The 7,614-nt window shown below is 47.1% G+C and overlaps 1 pseudogene; it reads left to right on the top strand.

Moving 5' to 3' along the window:
• The first annotated feature begins 373 nt into the window (after positions 1-373).
• LOC120380887 lies at positions 374-1,392 on the top strand (annotated as a pseudogene).
• The last annotated feature ends 6,222 nt before the right edge of the window (positions 1,393-7,614 follow it).

Below are 7,614 nucleotides of genomic sequence, written 5' to 3'. Positions count from 1 at the left end.
TATCAGGCAGCGTTGGCATTTTAGTCCAGAGCCTGCTCTCCGTAGCAATAGAGGATCCATCTTGGCTAGAATTGTTGCACTGGAATTGTACTTTGCTCCATCCTTCACAGAGCATTTTATTAAACTACATCATGAGCCAGATCTTCAGATGGTGCAAACTGATGAAGCTCCATTGACTTTAAGGGAGCTGCACCAATTTACATTCATGTGATAAGTCACCACTTGAAGTTAATAGCAGTGATGAATGCTATGCATTGTTGACACTTACATCATATTGTTGCGGGAAATCAGGGCCACTCCCTCTGTCACTGTAATTCACCCACTATCTTTGTCCTTCCCTCTGCAGCCATCACACAATGAACTGAGAAAGAAAATGTCCAACCAAACCACCCTGACCGAGTTCCTTCTTCTGGGATTCTCTGACGTTTGGGAGCTGCAGATTTTGCACTTTGTGGTGTTCCTGCTGATTTACCTGGCAGCCATGATGGGGAATCTTCTCATCATCACAGCCGTAGCCCTCAACCCCCATCTTCAAACCCCCATGTTCTTCTTCCTGGTGAATCTGTCTATCCTAGACTTTGGCTCCATCTCCATTACTATCCCCAAATCCATGGCCATCTCCCTCATGAATACCAGGGTGATTTCTTATTCTGGATGTGTTACCCAAGTCTTTTTCTTTTTCCTCTTCGCTGCAACTGATCTTGCCTTACTCGCCATCATGGCATACGACCGATATGTCGCCATCTGCCAACCACTGCACTATGAGAGAGTGATGAACAGGAGAGCTTGTGTCCAAATGGCAGCCAGTGCCTGGATTACTGGTATTGTCTACTCTGCCCTGCACACTAGCAACACCTTCAGGTTACCCGTCTGCCAGTCCAATGTTATCAACCAGTTCTTCTGTGAAACCCCCAACTACTCAAGCTCACCTGCTCTGACTCATACCTAAGTGAAGTTTGGGCTCTTGCCTTAGGTGTGTTTTTAGGGTTAAACTGCTTTGTTTTTATAATTGTGTCTTATATTCAGATTTTCAAAACTGTGCTGAGAATCCCTTCTGAGCAGGGCCGGCATAAAGCCTTCTCCACCTGCCTGCCTCACCTCACCGTGGTCTCTTTGTTCCTTTTCACTGGCATCTTTGCCTACCTGAAACCCACCTCCAGCTCAGCATCAGGTCTGGACCTTGTGGTGGGTGTTCTCTATTCCCTGGTGCCTCCAGTGATGAATCCGATCATCTACAGCATGAGGAACAAGGAGATCAAAGCTGCGTTGAAGAAACTGATTGTGTGGAGGTTATTCACCAAGAGTTAAAATGTCCATCCCTGCAACCTGAATGTGATTTCATTCTGAGTTTCTTTGTAGATATAATCAACAGATGACAAAATTGTCTCTTTGAGAACATATGGTGGAATCTGTTGATGAAATCACAAAATCTGGACTAGCTTCACTGAAGTCATATGAGTTAGTATAAGATTACACCAGTGTACATAAGATCAGAATCTATCTACATAGGCACCTATCTATCTATCATAGGGATTTATAGGGCTCCTGTAGCCTGGGATATGAGAGTTTTGGCTTGTGTGTTTGCTTGTTTCTTTTTCATTTTGTTTGATTTTGTTGATTCATTGGTTGACTTGTTTCTTTGCTTCAGGTGGCTTTTTTGGGGGAGGGAGGAGCTTGGGAGGGTGGAGTATGTCTGACTAAATGGTGATATCCATTTGTTTTGTCATCTATTCAAGCTGTCAATGTCAGAATCACCTTGTTGGGGTTTTCTGAGAGACTTGAAGTTTTGCTTTCCCCATTGAGGAAGAATTGAAAAAAAGTTTCTGCCGGTGTCTGTTCAAGTGATGATTTTAATGCTGATGGGGTTTTTTTTGTGTCGTGTATGATGTGTTAGGGCACCTAGAGCCGAATATAACTGTATGCATTATTGTTATTTATTTAAATTTATTAAAATAAATAAATACTGTATTGTTCTTCCTATGGTGGAAAGGTATTTGGAAGAGAAAGGTATTAAAACGGTTCCTAAAGACAAACTAAGTCTAAAAAATAAGGTCAAATTTTGATTCCACCAAATTACTGCAGTGATCCATCTGGAAGTGCTTATATTTTCTCTTATGTTATGCTTTGTTCCTATTGTGATAAATAAATCAGACTTTGCCTGGTGAAGACATTTAGTCACTCAACTTTCTACTGGTCACAGCTCCTGTGGGAAGAACTGCAAGTACCAAACACAGTTGGAGAAATCATGGTTGGGACCCAGTTTGAGAGATGGGGAATCACATGATTCCACACTAAGACAGGGTAGGCATAAAGCTTATACCAGAAGGTTTGAAGTTAGAGACCAGAGCAGGGAGAAGAGATTGAGCTAATCTTTTAACCATAACAATTGGGATATAGCCATTCACTTCAATGTGTAGCTTTGTATGGAGCCATTTGACTCTCATCCACACAACTATCCAAATTTGTCTAGATCTCCAAAGCTGGTTGCTGTTATTATTATTAATTAATATTTATTAAACCATGTTTGTGCATGGTTGTGTGTATTACATATACAATAGATAAAATAAGATCATGTAGATACATAGATAGATAGATAGATAGATAGATAGATAGATAGATAGATAGATAGATAGATCATGAAAAAATCAATGCCAATTTATCGTGCCTCTTTTTCTATGTGTGACTGTTGATCTCCAAATCATGATTTTCCTGTGACTATTCATTATTATTTGTTATTTCTTTGAATATTTCTTACTCCATTATTCTTTTACAAGAACTTTATTACATGCACTGCTTGGGAGCTTTGAGTTTTAAAGTAAATACATTATAACGTGCTCTGTTTCTTTGCCTGATTGGATACAATGAATTTTCTTAAAAACAAATCTATTCAGTTGGTCTAAATCATAGTTGTGATGGGTTGGATTGCAGAAACCACCTTGGGAGCTGCCATCCCATGTGCCAAGGCTACTTCTACCCCTGCCTTCCCTGTCATCTCGGGGCCCCAGCACCCTGTCCTGCTGGAGCCAGAGACTCCTGTCTGCTCCACCAAAGACCCAGGGGCTGAATTACTTGCCCCAAACCTGCAGGTTTACCTGAAAGCAGCTAACAGAATGTTCCTGTCTTTAACACTCAGACACCCAAGTTCCAACGGGGTCTAAACCCAAATAAATCAGTTTCATAAATTATCCAGGGCTGCCAATTAGACAAGGAGCCATTGATCACTACCGATTGGGCCCGATGATCTGGCCAGCTTTCTATCCATCTTATAGTTCATTCATCCAGTCCATACTTCTTTAACTTGCTGGCAAGAATACTGTGGGAGACCGTATCAATAGCTTTGCTAAAGTCAAGGAATAACAACACATGCACTGCTTTCCCCTCATCCACAGACCCAGTTATCTCCTCATAGAAGGCAGTTAGGTTCATCAGGCATGACTTGCCCTTGTTGAATCCATGCTGACTGTTCCTGTTCACCTTCCTCTCCTCTAAGTGCTTCAAAATTGATTCCTTGAGCACCTGCTTCATGATTTTTCCAGGGACTGAGATGAGGCTGACTGGCCTGTAGCTCCCCGGATCCTCCTTCTTCCTGTTTTTAAAGATGGGCACTACATTAGCCTTTTTCCAGTCATCTGGGACCTCCCCCAATTGCCATGATTTTTCAAAGATAATGGCCAATGGCTCTACAATCACATCTGCCAACTTCTTTAGCACCCTCGGATGCAGCAGATCTGGCTCCTTGTGCTCGTGCAGCGTTTCGAAATGGTCCAGAACCTCTTCTTTCTCCGCAGAGGGATGGTCACCTCCTCTCCATACTGTGCTTCCCAGTGGAGTAGTCTGGGAGCTGACCTTGTTTGTGAAGACAGAGGCAAAAAAAGCATTGAGTACATAAGCTTTTTTCCATATCCTCTCTCACCGGGTTGCCTCCTGCATTCAGTAAGGGGCTCACACTTTCCCTGACCTTCTTCTTGTTTCTTAGGGCTAGTCTACACTTACCGGGCGGCGGGGCGCGGTGTTCGACTCCGGAGTTTCGAACTCTAGCGTCTGATCTGTAGCGATAGTTCGAGCGAGCGAGCTGGTCGAACTCCTCTCCACACCCTGGCGGGCAGAGTTAGTCGTCGAGTCCTTGAGAGCGGTTCGTTTCGCGGCGGCGGGGCCGTGAGTGTAGTTCGGTTCGAGTTCAGTTTCAGCTCTTCTACAGCGCTCACGTACGTGAATTTGAATTTAGTTCCATTCTTTACATATCTGAAGAAACCCTTCTTGTTACTCCTAAAATCCCTTGCTAGCTGCAACTCCAAGTGTGATTTGGCCTTCTTGATTTCACTCCTGCATGCCTGAGCAATAGTTTTATTCTTCTCCTTGGTCATTTGTCCAAGCTTCCACTTCTTGTAAGCTTCTTTTTTGTGATGAAGATCAGCTAGGATTTCACTGTTAAGCCAAGCTGGTTGCCTGACATATTTACTATTCCTTCTACACATCGGGATGGTTTCTTCCTGCAACCTCAATAAGGATTCTTTAAAATACACCCAGTTCTCCTGGACTCCTTTCCCCCTTTTATTATTCTCCCAGGGGATCCTGCCCATCAGTTCCCTGAGGGAGTCACAGTCTGCTTTTCTGAAGTCCAGGGTCCGTATTCTGCTGCTCTCCTTTCTTCTTTGAGTCAGGATCCTGACTCAACCATCTCATGGTCACTGCCTCCCAGGTTCCCATCCACTTTTGCTTCCCCTACTAATTCTTCCCGGTTTGTGAGCAGCAGGTCAAGAAGAGCTCTGCCCCTAGTTGGTTCCTCCAGCACAGGCCTGCACAACATACAGTGGCCCGCGGAGCCTCACTGTGTGGCCCGCCGGGGGATTCTAAATCCCCCCCCACACGGCGCTCTGTGGGCAGTCCAGAGCCCTTTGAATCCCATGCGCGGCAGGGAATCAAAGGGCTCTGGGCTGCCTGCAGGAGCAGGGAGCCCAGAGTCCATTAAATCTCAGCCGGGGCCAGGATTCAAAGGGCTCTGCGCTGCCCGCTGTGGCGGGCAGCCCTGAGCTCTTTAAATCCCATCTGCGGCCGGGAATCAGAGGGCTCTGGGCTGCCGGCAGCCGCAGGTAGCCCAGAGCCCTTTAAATCCCATCCGCAGCCGGGAGTCAGAGGGCTCTGTGCTGCCCGCAGGGGCAGGGAGCCCAGAGCCCTTTAAATCCCAGCCGCGGCCGAGGCTGGGATTTAAAGGTCTCAGGGCTCCCCGCGGCTGCCAGCAGCCCAGAGCCCTTTGAATCCCAGCCCCTGGCCGCTGATTACCCCCTCCCGAGACCCCTGCCTCTAACTGCCCCTTGGGACCCCAGTCCCTATCTAAGCCTCCCTTCTCCTTGTCCCCAACTGCCCCCTCCTGAGACCCCACCCAACTTCCCCCCAGGACCCCACCCCCTACCTGCCCCCTGATAAACCCCCTGGACTCCCATGCCTATTCAATTGCTGCCTGTCCCCTGACTGCCCCTCCGAACCTCTGCCCCATCCATCCCCTGCTCCCTGTCCCTTGACTGCCCCCCGGAACCCCCTACCCCTTCTCCAACCCCCAAACTGCTTACTGTGCCACTCAGACCAGCGTGTCTGGCTCTGAGCAGCTCCAGACAGTTGCTGCCATGCTCCCCCATGGAGCCCAGAGCCCTCTCCTACCCCCAGCACCTGCATTCCAGATTTGAACACCTCAAAATTCAGGAGTGCTCAAGCTTGGTTTGGGCAGCTTTTACTTCATTTCTCCCAAATCAAATACACTGATCCACTGTAACTTGCTGTAGAAAAAGTAGGAGAAAATTGAGCAAGAAATGCTTATTAGGACTGGAATTGCTATTTTCAACAGCCATTGCCTTTTTGTTTGTTTGAAAGGAACACAGTGATATTGCATTGGCAAATTCCCCATAGAAAGAAAGAGTGGAACAAAAGAATAATAAAGGCACCTCAACTTTTCCTCATTTATGGAGGACAGTCTTATAATAAAAAACAGGAGTACTTGTGGCACCTTAAAGACTAACAAATTTATTTTAGCATGAGCTTTCGTGAGTTACAGCTCACTTCTTCGGATGCATAGAATGGAACACACAGACAGGAGATATTTATACATACAGAGAACATGAAAAGGTGGAAGTATGCCTACCAACAGGAAGAGTCTAATCAATTGAGATGAGCTATCATCAGCAGGAGGAAAAAAACTTTTTGAAGTGATAATTAAGATGGCCCATAGAAGGTGTGAGGAGAACTTAACATAGGGAAATAGATTCAATTAGTGTAATGGCCCAACCATTCCCAGTCTCTGTTTAGGCCACAGTTAATTGTATCTAGTTTGCATATTAATTCGAGTTCAGCAGTTTCTCTTTGGAGTCTGTTTTTGAAGTTTCTTTGTTGCAAAATTGCCACTTTCAAGTCTGTCACTGAGTGGTTAGAGAGGTTGAAGTGTTCTCCCACTGGTTTTTGAATGTTATGATTCCTGATGTCAGATTTGTGTCCATTTATTCTTGTGCGTAGAGACTGTCCGGTTTGGCCAATGTACATGGCAGAGGGGCATTGCTGGCACATGATGGCATATATCACGTTGGTAGATGTGCAGGTGTAGGAGCCCCTGATGGCGTCTCTGATGTGATTAGGTCCTATGATGGTGTCACACCAGATATCCTCCAATCACACAAGCTGAAAATTGTTCCACTTTACTGCAGCTCTGTAACCATATGGGAACCAATCCTGTCTGTGTTTTGTGCACATCCAAAATTCCGGCTGAATGACCCGCCCTGGGAGCGAGGTACCAGTGGGGCGGCAGGGGGTGTGGGGGGGGGGCACGGGTGTGGGGGAGCCCAGGGCTGGGGCAGCAGCAGGGTGGAGGGAGGGCACTGGTGGGAAGGAAAGGGGGAAGCCCAGTGCTGGGGTGGCAGGGGGTGTGGGTGGGTGGGTGGGGGGAGAGCCCAGGACTGGGACAGCAGGAGGGTACGGGGGGAGCCCAGGGCTGGAAAGGGGGACAGACAATTTTTTTTTTCCTTGGGGCAGCAAAAAACCTAGAGCCGGCCCTGCCGGGTTCCCCCAGCCGCTGGAGCCCCGGGCCCTTTAATTTGACCATGAGGGCTCCCAGCCACCTCTTTAGCTGAGAGCCCTGGTTGATTTAAAATAAAGTATCACCTCTCCACCCTGAACCTTCCTTTTTGGCCCACAGCTGTTTTGGTGGGGCCGCACTGGGGAAGGAGGGTTTGTTTCCGCAGGGCTGGGCGGCCCTGGGGTGGGGTGTTTCCTCGGACTGGGAGGTTTCGGACCTCAGCTGTTTTTTTAGGAGGAATGTGGCCCTCGCCGCTTTACGAGTTGTTCAGGCCTGCTCCAGCACTTGCATCAGGAAAATTTCCCTTCACTTTTCTGTCCTAGATTTTGAATGACCTTGGTCATTCTGGAAATCAAACCTATAGCACACTCAGAAAACCCTGTCAAAGAGATAGTAGAATATCAGGGCTGGAAGGGACCTCAGGAGGTCATCTAGTCCAACCCCCTGCTCAAAGTAGGAGCAATCCCCAAATCAATCATCTCAGCTAGGGCTTTGTCAAGCCTGACCCTGCCCCCAAGATGCTAAAGGACCTCCTGTACCTGTGCAAAACCATCTCA

The sequence above is a fragment of the Mauremys reevesii genome, linkage group 13 (genome assembly GCF_016161935.1).
Source record: "Mauremys reevesii isolate NIE-2019 linkage group 13, ASM1616193v1, whole genome shotgun sequence".
NCBI lineage: Eukaryota > Metazoa > Chordata > Testudines > Geoemydidae > Mauremys > Mauremys reevesii.
Note: the sequence above shows the minus strand (reverse complement) of the source record. Positions and strands in the feature narration are given on the sequence as shown.